Source organism: Sapajus apella, unplaced genomic scaffold (genome assembly GCF_009761245.1).
Source record: "Sapajus apella isolate SASKATOON/1434 unplaced genomic scaffold, GSC_monkey_1.0 scaffold11, whole genome shotgun sequence".
NCBI classification, from domain to species: Eukaryota; Metazoa; Chordata; class Mammalia; order Primates; family Cebidae; genus Sapajus; species Sapajus apella.
The window spans coordinates 20,791,456-20,810,461 of NW_022436951.1; the positions used below are offsets into that span (position 1 = coordinate 20,791,456).

The 19,006-nt window shown below is 33.2% G+C and overlaps 1 long non-coding RNA gene across 1 annotated transcript; it reads left to right on the top strand.

Annotated features, from left to right (window-relative positions):
• Window positions 1-2,009: 2,009 nt before the first annotated feature.
• LOC116552170 lies at window positions 2,010-18,766 on the top strand. Its single transcript, XR_004269256.1, has 3 exons — window positions 2,010-2,020; window positions 8,772-8,774; window positions 18,539-18,766. It is a non-coding gene; the product is annotated as an uncharacterized LOC116552170 (long non-coding RNA).
• The last annotated feature ends 240 nt before the right edge of the window (window positions 18,767-19,006 follow it).

The following is a 19,006-nucleotide window of genomic DNA, read 5'->3' on the forward strand; positions in this document are numbered from 1 at the left end:
TAGGTTGGGGAAGTTCTCCTGGATAATATCCTGAAGGGTGTTTTCCAACTTGATTTCATATTCCCCATCACTTTCAGATATACCGATCAACTGTAGAGGATTTGTTCATTTCTTTTCACACTTTAATCTTGTCTTCTTGCTTTATTTCACTCAGTTGATCTTAGATCTCTGATATTCTTTCTTCTTCTTGATCAATTTGGCTATTGAAACTTGTGTATGATTCATGTAGTTCTTGTGCTGTGTTTTTCAGTTCCGTCAGGTTATTTATGTTCCTCTCTGCACTGGTTATTCAAGTTAGCATTTCATCTAACCTTGTTTTCAAGGTTCCTAGCTTCCTTGCATTGAATTAGAACATGCTCCTTTAGCTTAGAGAAGTTTGTTATTACCCACGTTCTGACGCCTGCTTCTGTCAATTCATCAAACTCATTCTCTGTCCAATTTTGTTCCCTTGCTTGTGAGGAGTTGTCATCCCTTGGAGGAGAAGAGGCATTCTGGTTTTTGGAATTTTCAGCGTTTTTGCACTGGCTTCTTCCCATCTTCATAAATTTATCTACCTTGGTCTTTGAAGTTGGTGACCTTTGCATGGGATCTCTGAGTGGAGATACTTTTTGTTGACGTTGAAATTATTTCTTTCTGTTTGTTGGTTTTCCTTCTGTCAGGTCCCTCTGCTGCAGGTCTGCCGGAGTTTGCTGGAGATCCACTCCAAGCCCATCTTGCCTGAGAATCACCAGCAGGTGCTACAGAACAGCAAAGATTGATGCTTGTTCCTTCCTCTGGTAGCTTCATCCCATGAGGGTACCTGCTAGATGCCAGCCAAAGCTCTCTTGTATGAGGTGTCTGCCAGTCCCTGATGAAATATGTCTCAGAGTCAGGATACACAGGGCTCAGGGAGCCACTTGACGAGACACTGTGTTTCTTATCAGAACTTGAATGCTGTGCTGGGTGATCCACTGCTCTCTTTATAGCTACCAGGCAGGGACGTTTAAGTCTGCTGAAGCTTTACCCACAACTGCCCCTTTTCCCAGGTGCTCTGTCCCAGGAAGGTGGGAGCTTTATTTATAAGTCCCTGATGGGCTGTTGCCTTGCCCAATGAGGGAGGAAGTCTAGTGACACAGTCTGCCTGCAGAGGCCTTGCCCAATAAGGAGGAAGTCTGGTGACAGTCTGCCTGCTGAGGCAACTTACAGGATGGAAGAAAGTATTTGCAAACTATGAGTCTGACAAAGGTCTAATATACAGAATCTATGAGGAACAAAAAATGACAAGAGCCTGAATCCTTGAAGCCATTTTGAGCTACTGTTCCCTAAATGGAACTGGAACAGCCCGTCACTGGACGGTTTGTTAGCTGAGATGTTAACCCTATTTAATATAAACTTCCAGTTACAAAGAAATAAATAACTCCATTTAAAAAAGCCAAAGCTAACACAGGAACAGAAAATCAAATGCCACATCTTCTCATTTTTAAGTGGAAGCTGAATGATGGGAACACAGGGAGAGGAACAACACACAGTGGGGCCTTTAGGGGCTCTGGGGGAGGGAGAGAATTAGGAGAAATAGCTAATGCATGCTGGGCTTATTACCTAGGTGATGGGTAGGTAGGTACAGCAAACCACCATGGCACACGTTTATCTAAGTAACACATCTGCACATCCTGCACATGTACTCCAGAACTTAAAATTTAAATTTAAATTTAAAAAAGACCAAGGACATAAACAGATATTTACTCAAAAGAAGACATGCAAACAAACAAAAAAAAAAAAAAAAAAAAAAAAAAAAAAACTCATCCTGACTAATCATCAAATAAATGCAAGCAAAACCCACAATGAAGATACCATCTCACATCAGTCACAATGGTTGTAATTAAAAAGTCAAAAAACAACAGATGCTGGCCAGGCTGCAGAGTAAAAGGAATGCTTATACACTACTGTGGGTGGGAGTGTAACTGATTCAGGCACTGTGGAAAGCATTTTGGAGATTTCATATCATTCCACCCAGCATTCCCATTACTGGGTATACATTCAAGTGAAAATAAATCATTCTACCAAAAAGATGTATGCACTTGTATGTTCATCAGCATTTGATTCACAATAGCAAATATATGCAATGAACCTAGGTGCCATAAACAGTGGATTAGATAAAGAAAATGTGGTACATATATACTATGGAATACCGTGCCTCCATAAAAAGACTGAAATTATGTCGTTTGCAGCAACGTGGATGGAGCTAGGGGACATAATCCCAAGCAAATTAATGCTGGAACAGAAAACCAGATACTACATGTTCTCACTTAGAAAATGGAAGATAAACATTGAGCACACATGAAAATTATCATGAGAACAGAACACACTGCAGACTATTAGAGTGGGGGAGAGAGCAGAGTATGGGTTAAATAATTATCTACAGGATACTATGCTCATTACCGGGGTGCACTATTTGTACACAAGTAACAAATCTGCATATGCAAAATCTGTGTCTGAAAAAAACTGAAATTAATATGCTTCTAATGAATGTATACTTTGATAGGCTGGATTAGAATCTAATAAATTTTTTAAGGGAAAAGGCATTGAGGGATGCACAATGTCTACAGGGTTCTAAATCTCCCTGGTTTCTCACCTAATTCAGAGTTCCTTATGTCACTCTCATAGTTTTCATATTCTGCCCCACTTTTTTTTTTTTTTTTTTACAAGTAATTCCTCATAACATGTAAAAACCCGATATATTATAGATCAGGGACCTGTGGATTACATGACATTAGAACTATTCAAAATACCTCTATATGGTTTTGTGTATCTTATCTAGGCTTCGGAATATATTTGCGGTTTTTTGGATTTTTATTGATGTCATAATTGTACATAGTTTTGGAGTACATGTAATATTTTGATACAAGTATTCAATATGTAATGATTAAATCAAAATAATTGAAGTAATTGAGACAACTATTAACTCAAATATTTTTATCTTATTTTCTTTGAGTTGGAACAGTACAAAGTCTTGGGCTTAAGAGATTCTTCCACCTCAGCCTCTGGAGTAGCTGGGACTACAGACACATGCCACCACTCCCAGTAGTGTTTGTATTTTTTTATAGGACTGGGTTTTGTCATGTTGCCCAGGCTGATCTTGAACTCCTGAGTTCAAGTGATCCTCCTGCCTCAGCTTCCCAAAGTGTTGGAATTGCAAACATGAGCCACTGCACCTGACCTACAATTCTTTCCTGTTTTGAAATATACTACAAATTAATGTTAACTATAATTTCCTTACTGAGCTGTTGAATACTAAAACTTGCTCCTTTTATAAAACTGTTTTTGTACCTATTAACCAATTGACCTTTATCCTCCCCCTCTTTCCTTCCTAGTGGAGTAGCTTTGAAAATGGATCTCAGCTCAGATCAATATCAGAGCTAAAATGTAAACACAGTGGGCTTTCTCTATAATAAAGTTTGATTTTAAGGGACAATTGAGATTTTGGATATTTTAGAATTGAAAGGAAACCAGACAGGGTTTTGTACTCTGTGCTTGCAAAACGAGACAAGGAATTGTGGAATTAAAACCACTCATTTCAATCAAGATTTGGAAATAAGGGGGTATTTAAAAGTCAGCTAGTTTCAGATGATTTTTTCTTCTCTTTCTTTTTTTTTTTTTTTTGAGAGGAAATCTCGCTCTGTCACCCAGGCTGGAGTGCAATGGTATGATCTCAACTCACTGCAACCTCCGCCTCCCGGGTTCAAGCAATTCTCCTGCCTCAGCTTCTTGAGTAGCTGGGATTACAGGCACGTGCAACCATGCCCAGCTAATTTCTGTATTTTTAGTAGATTCAGGGTTTCGCCATGTTGGTCAGGCTGGTCCTGAACGTCTGACCACGTAATCCGCCCACCTCGACCTCCAGAAGTGCTGGGATTACAGGCGTGAGCCACCGCGCCTGGCCCTGAGATGTTTTTACAAGATTTCACATAAGAATAAAATGTTCAGGGTAGTGAATGCTTGTTCTTTCTTGTTTTTCTTTTTTGCTTCTTTATCATTCTAAAAAACTTCTCAATTTTTGTAATCATATAAAAGTGTTTCTAAAGAGGATACTGTAACTTTATGCTTGGTGAAATTATGCAATTTGAAAATATAAGCAAACAAAACATGACTATTGTGTGAACATATAAGAAGCAGAAGCTTGCCTGTAGGAGCTGTGGATCTATACTAAGATGTACCCACAATGGTCTGGTAAAAGATGGTAAGAAGTTGCCTTTGAAATTTATCTTGGGCTCCTGCTCTATTATTTGGATATCTTTAATTGAAGCCCCCAAAATCTACAATTCCAAGCAGGCAGAGTATTTGGAATGGACATATTTTCTAGGATCAGACTCTTACAGGGAAAACATCAAAAGACCAAGGAATATTCTCGCAAAATTCACATGAGTGGCTCAAAGCAAAATGTGTTTTTTAAGGATGCTGGTTTTAATGAGATTTTCTGAACTCGTCAGTTTTTAGGATCAAATAGAGACTGGCATTTATTGAACCTGAGCTTGTTCATCTTCCTATGAACTTCTTTTTATAGGCTTATAAAATATACAATGAGGAAATAAAGGAAGAAAATCAATAATGTTCGAAGTAATAAAGTAGGTTTTTATCAAGGATTAAACATAAACAAATGATCAAAGAATTCCTTATAAAAACATTCCTTATTTCTAGGAATAAAAAATAACATAAATATAAAATTTAAGAGTCCACCAAAAACATTAGATGCCAGGTCCAATGCAAAACGTATTTCACTATAATGATCAGGGAAATCCCCAAATGAGTTGTTTACTGGATCTTGTGGAAACTTCCTGAACCATAATGGGAAGAAAATCTTGGCAGATTCTTGCAAAACCTCTATGATTGTTGCCTCTGACACTCCATCCAATAGACTAACTTGCTGATTAGGGAAATCTAAGTACAATAAAATACGACTGCAAGGGGGATTACCTCGGTGACGGGGGTTATTTTAGAAGAGAAGATGATAAGGTTATATTTATAGGGTATTGAAGTCTGTACTCAAATTGTTACTTGGGGCCTTTCAAAACCAATGACTGATTTAGAACAGGTAATGTTCCGGACACAGAGTTTAGGATTGGGGAACAGTGTGAGTTAAGGGCCTTGACTGAAGTCTTCATAAGCAAACTGCTATTGAAATAAGCTGCTACCTGCCCAGGCGAGCAATCTATTGTCCCAGAGGAGAGCTGTTTGCTGACACAAATTGATTTGCAGAAATTTCCTGAAGCAAACAATAAGTTATTTATTGGCTGGCAGCCTTTTCTGAAAAATAATTTTCTGGAATAAATTGTGAAATCATGTTGACACAGATGGCCCCAGGTTTCAGTTCGGATAATTAAGCTGTGTAAATATAGAAAGTCTAAGTTTTCTGTGTGCTGTTGGTTCACAGTATGCAACAATGATCATATTACTTTTACTTACTATGTGCTTCAGCTGCAAGTCTAAAAGAAACTTTAATTTCAGATCTTTAATGAAATGATTATAGCTGCTGTAATTTCCTGTAGCTGGATGTGAGTGTGAGTGTGTGTTTGAGTGTGTGTGTGTGTGCGTGTGCGTGTGTGTGTGTGAGAGAGAGTGTGTGTGTGTGTGTGTGTGTGTGTGTGTGTATACTCTGGCAGCATATTCCAATTACTTCTGTAAAATTTCTGTTTAAAATTAATAGAAGACATAAATTGTTTACACTCTTTGTTAGTAAAATCCTATATTACCATAGTTTATTTCTCTGCATTATGATGGTAAAGCTTTGATATGTTGTTGTGAATTTAAATGAAAAGCCTGTTCAAAACCAGGAATATTTTATTATCAAAAAGAATTCACTACCATATGTCATTTACAAAAAGGAAAAATTTCTTCAGGGCATAGAAAGTATACATTTCCTTCTGTTGGTGTGGAAATAAGTAAAATGCCTGTTATAATATATTATTCACAGAATTTTGTGAAGCTTCAAGTACCTGATAGAGAAGAATAAAAATAAAATACCACAGTTTCATAGTTAAAAATTGGGATATAAAAATAGATTATTTGAATTTTGTACTTCTCTCCAGGGGACAAAATGTGATATATAAACTTTTAATAAATATTGATATAACTCCATGTTGATTCTATATGTGAGCAATTTGCTTTCTGTTAAATTCACTATTGCATAATTTTTTTCAGGCTGGAATGCACTTGTCTACCAGAAATTTTGATTTCTTACTGTGAAATGAGGCACGAACACAGACATCGCATTTGGGAAAGTTGTGCTCTATGCAGCAGTGCCAAGTCTAACGAAAGTGAATGGAAGAGGAATTCAGCCAAAGTACCAACCTCTGTTATCCATTCCTTCAAAAACAAACTTCTTTATGTGCTCAAAAGAGGGAATGGTTCTTTGAAATTTCTTTCTTTCCAGAGGTGGCATATGTACACACACACACACACACACACACACACACACACATTATATTTATGTGTGTGTATAACATATACATGTATTTATTTAATAAATATGTGTTATTTGGTCCTATATAGAATCACACATGCCTGTCTGCATGCTTTGATTCAAACACTCATATAATCTAGGTGACAAAAAATGCAATAAATTATAGTACTTTAATATTCCAAAAGCTATTCAAAAATATAATTTTAAAATAAAATGTAACTTTATATGACAACAAATGGTTTTTTATAAATAATATCATATTCTGCATTATCAATCTTCCACTGGTTTGTATTGAATAAGAAAAAACAGAACATAAGTTTGTATGTTCTTAAAATACATATAACATTTGTAATAATAGTTTGTTATGTAGAAATATTTATAGTTCACTATGTTAAAAATAGACATAGCCAGGTGGGTCACTCATGCCTGTAATCCCAGCATTTTGGAAGGCTGAGGTGGACAGATCACTTGAGGCCAGGAGTTCAAGACAAATCTGGCCAACATGGAGAAACCCCATCTCTACTAAAATTACAATTATCCAGTCATCATAGGTGGCACATACCTCTAATCCCAGCTACTCGGAAAGCTGTGGCAGGAAGATTGCTGGAACCCAGGAGGCAGAGTTTGCAATGAGACAAGATCATACCATTGCACTCTAAACCTGGGTAACAGAGTGAGACTCTGTCTCAAAAACAAACAAAAGAACAAAACAAACAAACAAACAACAACAAAAAAACAGATGCAGATGAAGGGTGTCTTTGATTATGCAAATAGATTATCCATCTTGTGCTCACTATGTTTATTTCAATAAATGAGCCACAGAATGTGCTACTCTAGATTTATAGTTTTTTTCTCCTTCACAGCTGGGGACTGGAAAAATATTTCTTATTATTTTTGTTGCAGGGTAGCAAAAAATTATAAGCCAGGAGAAAGATCACTGCAACAAGCAAAATCTCTGAGTATTCGTAAGATGAAGAGCTATTTGCTGTTAGGATTCATTGTGAAGAAGCAATTTGATTTTAAATTCTTGGCATTGGCATTTTATTAAAAGTTAGCTTTCTTGTCTCTTCTGAAATTGCCAAAAATTCAGAAAAACAATCATGATCATTTGCTTGCTGATCAATGGGGACCTAATGGTTTTTAGGCCATGAGACCACATAAATAAATAAATAAATAAAGTTGATACTTCCGTCTATTAAGGGAAATTGAGCATTTTTCTCATAATCCTAAATCATTAGATCAAGGTATATACGTAATACTTGAGTGTTGAAATTTTATTGATTTTTATAGTTAACTAGAGCTATAAAGTTGAAACTAAAGGGTCAGTGCAATATCTCATAAAATGTTAGAAAAAACAAAAAGAAATATCACTAAAATGTAAACATAAAAAACAAGAAAACCCTGAGCTATAGGTAGAGAAGTACTATGTGCTAAAATTTGAAGGCAGTTCTCTTAGAAAGGCATAGTAAGAAGAAGTATATGACTAGGAATGTGATTTTCCAAGTGTTTAGAATTTTCAAACTCACCACATTAACTGAGTAAAATGAGAACTTCTTCTGAGGCAGAAAAAACATTTGGCAAATATCAAGATAGAGTTGTAATAAAAATATTTCACCCCAACAGAATACAAAGAAGCATCCTCAAGCAAATGGAAGGCTTCTACAGAAATCCTGCAGCCAATACCACACTGAAGTTTGAACTAATAAATGATTCATTTAAGATCCAGAATCAGACAAACTGTCCTCATTCACTATTGTTCTCTCTACTGTAAGGGAGGAACTAATTAGCGAAACAAAGCAAAGGAAATAAGTAAAACATATACAGTTAAGAAATGAAAAATGCAAATCTCAATTTTTAAACAGCTCCATTACCTATATATAAAATCCTAGTGACTCTAAACATCAACTGCTAGAATAAACTAGTAATTTTAGTCACATCATAGAAAAAAATAAGTCAACCCATTAATCTATTTCAATATACTTCCAAAAAGTAATTAATAATAAAAATGAAATCCATGTAAAATATTAATAAAAATAAAATATGTGAGATATGATTTTAACAAATTACATGCAAGATCGAAAGAAGAAACAATCAAAAGTGTTGGAAGATGTGTGAAAGTTTTAAATAAATGGAGTCACATGCCGTAATTGATGGTTTTGATGAGTGTCCCTGTCCAAATCTGATATCATAATGTAGTCTCCAGTATTAGAGGTGAAGTCTGGCGGGAGGTGATCGGATTGTGGGGTGGATTCTTCATTAATGGTTTAGCATCATCTCTCTCAGTATTGTTCTCACAATAGTGAGTGAGTTCTCATGAGATCTGGTCATTTAAAAGTGCGTGGCACCTTCCCTCTTCACTCTTGCTCATGTTCTGGCCATGTGACATGTCTGTCCCCCTTTGCTTTCTGCCATGATTGCAAGTTTCCTGAGGCCTCCCAGAACCTAAGTAGATGCCAGCATCATCCTTCCTGTGCAGCCTGCAGAGCCATGGACCAATTAAACCTCTTTTCTTTATACATTATTGAGTCTTTAGTATTTCTCTATATTGTTCTAGCAATGCCAGAACAAGCTAATACGATAATCATTGCTTGAAATTTTGGTGAATTTTAGTGTATGTAAAAGGCTTAAGTTTTTTCAAATTAATAATTCTAGAAATCCTCACCATAATACAAAAGATATTTGTGTTTAAATTGACATAATAATTTAAAAATGTGCATTAAATCTAGAGAGCAAAAAACAAATGCCAAAAGGCTGAAAAAAAAGTTGGAATACTCACACTCCCTAACACCATGGCGTAATGTGAAGCTATAGCCATCAAGAGAATGTGTTTTTATTAATATATGGATAAACAAATAGAGTAATGGAACAATATAGATTTCACAAATAGATCCATAATTATATGGATAATATAATATCAAACAAAGATATCACAGTTATTCCAAGAGGAAAGACAATTTTATTCAAAAAGTAAGCAGAACTACGAGATAAATGTGAAGAAAGCAAACCTCAAGTCCTTCCTCACACCGTAAGCATGAATGAGTCCATAATTAAATGATTCTAAAATACATTATGGATCTATATGTAAAAGTGAAAGCATAAGGCTTCAAATATAAAACATAATGTCTTAGTAAACTCCAGGAAGTCATTTCTTTTTTTATCCACACTTTGCGAAGAAATTTCTTTTTATTCAGAAAGCAACAATTATATAATATCAAACTATAGAAATGTATAAATATATTAAAAATGTATTGTTTATTTTAAATTATATAATTATATATATGATTTATTATGAATAATAGCAAGAATATATAAATATACAACATAGAAACAAGAGGTAATAAGAAAAACTAACAGATGCTATACAAAAATGATATAACAGCAAATAAGCAAATGAAAAATTTCTCAATATCTTTACTAATGAAAAATAAAATAACTATACACATCTACTAGTAAAGCTATGATTTTAAACATTATGTTACCAATATTTGGCATAAATGTCAAGAAACCAGAATCTAGAGTCCGTATATATTGATGGTGGGAATGTAAGACAGTACAGCTACTTTGGAAAATTAAATCTACCTTATACGTTACCAATTCTATCCCTAGGCATTTATCCTAGTGGGGAGAAAAGTATATAAAAAGACTTGCACAAGTACCTTTATTCATTATAGTAAAAAAATAGGAATCACACAACTGCCCACCAAGAGTCGTATTCTCAAGTTTGGCACTATTATCAGTTGAAGTGATTTAATTCTTTGTTTCGTGAGCTCTTCTTTGTGGCCCTCTGGCCTGTGGAGACTCTATCCCCTCCTCCACAAACTTCTGATAGCCAAAAGTGTCCCCAGACCACGGGAAATATCCCCTGACAGGTAAAATGTCCCTCATTTTGTGGTATGTCTATGAAATGAAATAATAATTAACAATAAAAAACAATGTGCTACTTAAACATGCAATTAATTCTTGAATCTCAAAAATATGATGAAGGAAAAAAGCAAAACAGAGTTCATATACTATAATTCCACTGATAGATAATTACGGAATATAAAAACTAATATATAGTGATAAAACCAGATTAGTGTTGTATGGATGATGTGTTGAAAGTCAAAAAGAGAGGCATGAGATCTTTTATGGAGTGATAGTTTTACAAGTATGTGCATATGTTAATGTTGAAAAAATTCATGCCACAAAAATGTGCAGTTTACCAGGTGTTTACTATGTCTCATAAAGCTATTAAAATTTAATCTCAAAATTATAGCTTTAGTGCATTTTAGGGCATTATCCAATTTTGAATTGAATCCATTTATCATAGCATAATGTAGGATTATGAAAATAATGTCTATCAAGATCCAGTTCCTTAAATACCCTTGGAAACAATTTGGCATCTGTATCAGTTACCTTGGGCTGCTCTAACAAAGCACCACAAGCTGTGTGTCCTTTAAGCAACAGAAATTTTTTCTCTCACAGTTGCAGAGGTCAAAAGTCTGAAATCAAGGTGTCTGCAGGACCAACCTCTCTCTGGATGCTCTAGATGAGAAACTTCCATGCCTTTCTCTTAGCTTCTGATGTTGCCATCAGAACTTCAGATGGTGTTCCTTGGCTTCTATTAATATTAATACATAAATCCTTCTCAGCTCTGTCTTCACATAGACCTTTCCACCTTTTATCTGTTTCTCTTCCCCCCTTCTTATGAAGATAACCCATGTTATTTTAAGTCCCTCCTAAAGACATCATTTTAGCTTGATTACATCTGCAAAAACTGTCCAAATAAGGTCTCATTTACCTTATGTGTATAACTAGGGTTTAGGGCTTGAATATATGGATTTAGGGAGGGAAATACAATTCAGACCATAACACTCATTGTAAGGATGTCTTGATGTTATTACAATTGAATGAGAGTGGTTTTTAAAATTACATTTTGTTGTGTAATCAGTTCCATCTTGATGCTTAAGGGGAGTCACCTGCCTAAGCCAATTAAAAACTATGTTGTCTCTGTAGCGCATTTTATGGCAGGAACGTGACCTTTAAGCACAAGAACACTTTTTATTCCACCACTAAAAAAAGAGAAATGAAACCTGCTTTCACTGCTTCCCTATTCCTGTCCATCATTTCTGATTAGGTATTTTGTTGTTGCTGTCATTTCTGGTTGTAGATCAATTTTCGTTGCTATTCTTATTTTGTTGAGAATTCTCATATATCAGTGCTGAATTTTGTCAAATTGTTTTTCTGCATCTCTACAGATGACCATCTTACATTTTTGTCCTTTTGATAATTTAGCGAATGGCATTGATTAATTTTTAAATGATGAATATCTTTGCATTTAAGATTTTTTTTACTGTTAATGTTATCTCTGAAATGAAACCTGGTCAATGAATCTATAGGTGTATGATTTTTAAAATTGTGTAATATATATATATATATATAAATACAAAGAAATATACATAATTTTAAAACTATATAAAATGTAAGGGCTGAATTTACACTAAAGGAAGCTTAAAATATTAAATTCAATCTTAAAGAAACTCTCTTGTAGTATAGAAGAAAAATACATATAATGGAAAAGAATGCAGAAGAAATCACAGATATAAAATTTAAGAGGATGGAATTAAGCACCTGACTTCCCACATCTAAAGTGAAAATCTAAGAATTTAAATATCATTCAAATATAGACTAAAATACAACATAAAAGAAAATTTACTGGGCTAATCTTTAAAATGCCACTTAATTCGTAGCTGAAAATGCAGACCAGCTTTCAAATTATATTACCACAAAAACCTACTACAAATATTTTATAACACTGTTACTAAAATTATAAGAAAAACATCTGCAATAAACACATAGGATTAATATTTTCATTTCTTAAGTATAAAATGTCTGGTTGGACTTGAACTTTTTTCTTTAGTTTTATATGTGAAAACTAGAAAAACTGTTTAATTTAGAAAAATATTTTGAATTCGGAATGTTGTATTCCACACATTTTTAGGAATGAAAGTTTTTAAAATATAAAATATATTCAATTGAAGAATAATAAAAAGTGAAAATGAACTTTATCTGATTAAGATTAATCAAAATTATATGTTGAAAAAGTAAAATGGTTATATTTACTGTCAGTGACTACTAACCCAACAATGTAAAATTTAGTAAAAATATCATTACCATATTAAATACAAATTAATATTAATTATAAAAAAGTAATATTATGATTAAAATATTAAAGTAAAATAAGGCTATTCACAAATTTGAAAGAAAATTGGTGAATGACATGGTTTTTGAAATAATAAATTTTTTGATTGCCATATTTTGTAATTTTTATTATAAATGAAAATTATTTAAAGGAACAAAATATTCACAGCTCTATTTTATTTAGAAAATAATTACAAAACAAAAACAAGGAGATACTGTAATTTAAAAAGAGTATATTAATAATATTATTTGGAATCACAAAACCAGAAAAGCTCTATATTATTTCTGACCGTAAGTGCAAATCATCTAATTTTCCAAAAAGGAGTGGAAATCAATATTTAACAAGGAAGGTGTTATTCTTAAACTGCAATATGCACATTGGTCAAAAATAAAAAGGTGGTTGAAGGTATATTGTGAACAATAAAAAATGAAGAGCTAATAATATTAATGAGCAAAGCAATCTCATAATATACTGTACTAATTACAAATCAGTATATTGATGAAACTAGAGTACTCGATTATTGACATATTAATGATAGAATATTAAATATAGACTATTAATAAAGCAATTTAGAATAGAGAAGAGAAAGTGATAGACAGGAAACAAAACGGAAATTTTTCAATATTAAAAGCCTTTCTAAATTGCTTGCCTTTTTCTAGTGACCTGTTTGTCTATGCAGTGTAGGATCAGGTGTTCAGATTTTAGTTGCAGATAAACACAGGTATTGTTTCCAGATCTCAGATTGACCCATTACCTAAATATAGGCCATAAACCATATATTTCATTCTTATGGCTGACAACTCTCTAATTCACCAGAAAATATTAAAAAGGAAGAAAACGGGTGACACTGGTTGGAAGTCGAGGATAAGATGAAGTTAGCAAAAATCAGCTTTCTTCTTTTGGGCAGCAATGCATAAAATAAAATAAAATAAATTTAGTTCATTTCCATAAACTGGGGCTTATTTTGAAGCTTTAGGAAAATCTTTGAAGAATTCCAATTAAGGAGTAAATAGGGGGCAATTTATTTCATAGCATGGACTCTCAAGACAATATACAGCAGTGGTTTTCAAAGTTAAAGAGTATATTAGTGATCTGGAAATCTTATGCTGATGCAAATTTAATAGGGCTTGGGAGGAGTCTGACAGTCTCAATTTCTAATGAATTAAATTTATAAAGAAGAGGAGAAAATAAGGTTATTGTGCACTTCAATTCATATACATTCACAAACACAGGAAATCCCATAATTGTTTAAAGTATTGCTCTGATAAGAATTAAATTACATATTTCATAGGAAACATTTTCTTTAGATTTGGATTTTATCTATTATTAGAATAATAATGGACTCTCGACTTTATGTAGCTCTATATTCCAAACAGATAGAAACTTTTAGATAGCAATTTTTTACCATTTAATAATATTTTTCCAAGATATCTAAAGCACCCATAGACAAAATAGCTGCCTTCCAGTGATTTCCAATTTATCAGCTTTCAAGCAATTTGTCTGCCCACACAATGATAGATTATTGTTACATTCCGGCTACTCTCTGAAAAGCAAAACCAATTGTTTTCAATGTTTTTTCTTCAGCAACTCCATCTCTAAAGTACTTCAGAGTTGTTCCTGTGGGGAGTCCTCTTTAGTTAAGTGATCACACAGCTCTCCCACCATCCAAAGTAATCAGTGGAGAGATAGCAATACTTTTCTTTACATTAGGTCAAGTTCTATTATTTCCTTCATCTTGTAGTCTGATCAAAAACATCACTATAGATCCAATAACTGAGTTCAAAGTTTCAGAGAATTTGGGGTCACAGAACATCTATGTCTATTTTGTAAATAATTGTTGCATGTTACCTAAATATCTAGTCAACCACTGCAGTCTCGTTAAAATACCAGGATAGAAACGCTGAATGCTATGTCTGCACAGAGTTCACTTAAGCAAAGAATCTACTTGGCTCTCAAGTCTGTGAATGCAAATTCCTGAATATAGTTGACCCTTCATACATCCACTATGGATGGATTTAACCAACCATGAATCAAATATAGTTGTTAAAAGAAGTATCAAAATAATTGGGGAGTTGGGGAGCGATAGCATGGGGAGAAATGCCAGATATAGGTGATGAGGAGGAAGGCAGCAAATCACACTGCCATGTGTGTACCTATGCAACAATCTTGCATGTTGTTCACATGTACCCCAAAACCTAAAATGCAATTAAAAAAAAGCAATACAACCATAAAACAATGCAAATAAAAAAAATACAGTATAACAATTATGTGCATAGGATTTGCATTGTATTCAGTATTATTAATATAAGTAATCTCAACATTATTTAAATTATACAGGATGGTGTGTATAAGTTATATGCAAATACTAGGCCATTTTATGGAAGAAACTTGAGCATCTCTGACTTTTTGTATGAACGGATGGTGGTGGTGGGATTGGTGGTGGTCCTGGAACCAATCCCCAGCAGGTACCAAGGAGGAGCTGTTGTCCCAAAAGCTATCTAGGGATGGTCACAGCAGCAGGATTGAGGGAGGAATGCTCGCCACAGAAAACATCACCTGTTATTAAGTTTTGAATCTGCTTTTCTCAGACATGCCTTCAAATGATATCACCCGGAAATTCAACTCCTTTTCATGCTGCTAAGTAGGAATAGCTGATTCAATTCCTCTATCAAAATAAAAGAAGTCCCTTAAATATAGATTACATTAAAGTTACATGGTACCAAATACTGGTCATTTTCTTTTTGCTTGATGATATCCTTTCAGAAAAATCTTCTATTGTAACTTTAATTCATTTATCAGATTTATAGAATCATCAAATCGTCTATCAGTGTATTTTTCAAATATTTTGTGAAGTGGATAGGGTAACAACCTGTTTGAACATACGTTTGTATTTGAACACAGATATATTTTTGTCAGGTGATTACTCAAAGTCACTGAGGAATCCACAAGGTTAACCTCTTGATTCTAGACCCAGTGTTACATGGAGATACACAAATATCTGCTTTAATATTATAGGCTTAGCAAAAAATTTAATAAATAAGGTATTAGTAAAACAACACTTATCCATTTATTTAATTTTGTTTTTCTATTTCTTCTGAACATAAATTCCTTAGGACAAGGACCTTTTTTCACAGTTTAATTTTGGATTCCAACACCTAGTCAATACCTTGCAAAGAGTTGACACTCAAAAAAAATCACTAAATTTGACATAAATATATCACTTAATGATTTGAATCATGTAAAATATTTAGTAAATGTGAAAACTTAGTAACTGTGTAAACTGATTAAAACGAACGTGCTAGAGGTTAATAATCCCCTGCCTCTTACCTTCTTCCTTTATTTCCGTTTCATTCTTATTCTTGTGTACCTCCCCTTCCCCACCTCAGGAACTGAGGTTAGCCCACTAACTGCAAAGATGGTTCTCATATATTATTCTGATGGATAATGAGATTCTTTGAAAGTGAAACATAAACAGAAAAACAAACAAAAAAAACAAAAAAAACAGAAAAAAACCCAAAAACCTAAAGTCAGCTTCGGTTAAAGCAGAAAATTTCTGCCCAGCCTAAACCCACTTGTACTCAACTTCCTCTTCTTTTGTAAGAAGCTTGATGCTACTTTGGTCTGGAACCACCTGATCTTCAGGTTTACCTGGTGCTCATCAGCTGAAGAAATCCTTTAATGACCTTTATTCAGTAAAGTACATTGTTTTCTTCTGGCAATTTGCCTGTTACTTTTTAGGTTTTCATTTTTTTTTAACATTTACAGTCATATTTTCTTCCTTTTATTCATTTTGCTGGCCTTTCTCTCTCACTCTAGTTTTCTTCTTGCCTTGTTTTGCATTTGTTTACCTTAACATTTTTGTTTAACTGGTCTCTTATTTTGGAAATTATTCACATTATCAGTTTTCTTTTGCTATGCAATTTTGATATTGTAACAATCATATTAATATAAAATACAAAGTTTGCTAATATCCAGCCCCAACAATACAAAATCTTAGAGCTCTTTAATTGCAATCATTTAACAAAATTTGCTACTACATTGTTCATTGTTTTATATTTATGTTGTTTTTCTTATTCTCACAAATTACATATTGTTGGTGTGTTTCTTAAACAAAATCATGATTGCTTATATATTTTTTTCACATCATATTTTCTAATATTTTGGAATTTACACCCAGTTAATTATCTTTTATTCTATAGTATATACGTTAAAAATTACTACTCTTGCTAGTAAACCTTCAGTTTTGGGATTGTCTGAAAATGTTTCTATTTTGAAGTGTTCATGAATTCTAAATCTAATTGACACAAAATTCTAGATTTGCCATTATCATTTCTTAGCCCTTCAAAGATATTCCACAATTTTCTGACTTTTGGTACTTTTGTTGGTAAAAATGGTGATTGTTAATCAGCTTGCATACTCTATTTTGGATAGTCCATAGTTATAAACAAATTACAAGGAAACTATGGACTATCCAAAATAAAGAGACTAGGTGAGGGTTCATATAGATAATTCTCCAGAATCTACTAATTTGTGTCTTTCTTATTCTGTAAACTTTTCAGGTACTATATATTAGAATATTTCTTAACTTTTTCATATTCATACTAAAATTTCTGGGTGAAATTTGTTCAAATGGTGATTTTATGGAGCTATAAATTTTTAGTGATTTATGCTCTAAATTGCAAAATACATGTATTTTTATTTCAGACAACTTGAATAACATTTGTGCAAATGTTTTATATAAATGGACGTAATTTGGTAAATTTAGGCATAGTGATAGATAAATTTATGACATGTATAAAAATCATGGGCAAGTATATGAACATTCCATCTTTGCTACTATAAAAAAATAGCAGATGTTTTGTGATACTCAACAACACATCTTACTAAAGGCTTATGACTGCTGCTTCTCAGGGTCATAGTTTGCAACAGCGTAAAGCAAGAGAAAGTCATAGGAAAACAAACAAACAGAGAAAGGAAAGTTATTAAGAGCTAGACAATGTATATTGTTTTGCTTGTATAAATTTAGAACATTCAACACATCTTTACAATGACTACACATAAACTACCAATGACATGAGGAGAATTGGAATAGAAATAAATACAAGGATAATGCTTATATTTCCTTCAAGATAGCTTAAAATATCAGTTCAGGTCTGTACATAAAATTTAGGGATTCAGTTTATTACCTAATAAAATTTTGATTTTTAAAAAAGAGAGACTGGGTTCAATTGTGTTTTTTATACTTTTTGCTATACTAAGACAGTATGTAAGTTTTATTCCTCAATAATTGACTAAAAGTTTATTAACTACTGCTTAGACTTCAATATTTAGAAATGTAATATGGACTTGCTAACTAAAAGTAAAATTATTTTATTGTTTGAACTAGCTGTTATTAGAAAGACTCATTTGCTTTTTATAATAAAATTTTACATATGATTTATAGATTATAACTCATAGATAATTACCTCATTAATTTATTGAGTAGCCTGACTAAATTATTTAGTGACTGAATTAAATACGACCCAGCCTTAATACATTCAGTCAAAGACCATTGACCAAATATATATATGTACTACATATTCCTTGAAATTTCTTTCCAAAATAAATTGGTAACTTAATAAAATATAATCTATATTTCAACTTGAAAAAATTAAATTCATAATTCTTAAAAATCAATGCAATGATTATTTGTTTCATAATTATTATAATTGCAAATGTACTTTAAATTTTTGCTATGTTTTTAAGAAAAATGTACTTCTATTAAAAATTGTTGAAATAAACAGCAGAGAGACTGACCTTTCAAAATAGTTCATCTGGGAATAGCAAGGAACTGCAGTTTGGGATATGCTTACCATGGTGAACCATAGGCACATTTGAAAAAGCTGGGGGACGCAAAGCTTTTTTAAGGGTAAAAGGTAAAGTTCCCCATCACACTACCATTGACATTCTTCACAGAATCAGAAAAAACTACTTTAAATTTACGTATGGAATCAGAGAAGACCCCACATAGACAAGACAATTCTAAGCAAAAAGAACAAAACTGGAGGCATCACATTACCTGACTTCAAACTATACTACAGGGCTACAGTAATCACAACGGCATGGAACTGGTACCCAAACAGACATATAGACCAACGAAGCAGAAGAGAGACCTCAGAAATAACCCCACACATCTACAACCATCTGATCTTTGACAAACCTGACATAAACGAGCAATGGGGAAAAGATCTCATATTCAGTAAATGGTGCTGGGAAATCTGGCTAGCCATATGTAGAAAACTTAAACTGGACCCTTCTTTACACTTTATACAAAAATTAACTCAAGATGGATTTAAGACAAATATAAAACCCAAAACCATAAAAACCCTAGAAGAAAACCTATGCAACAC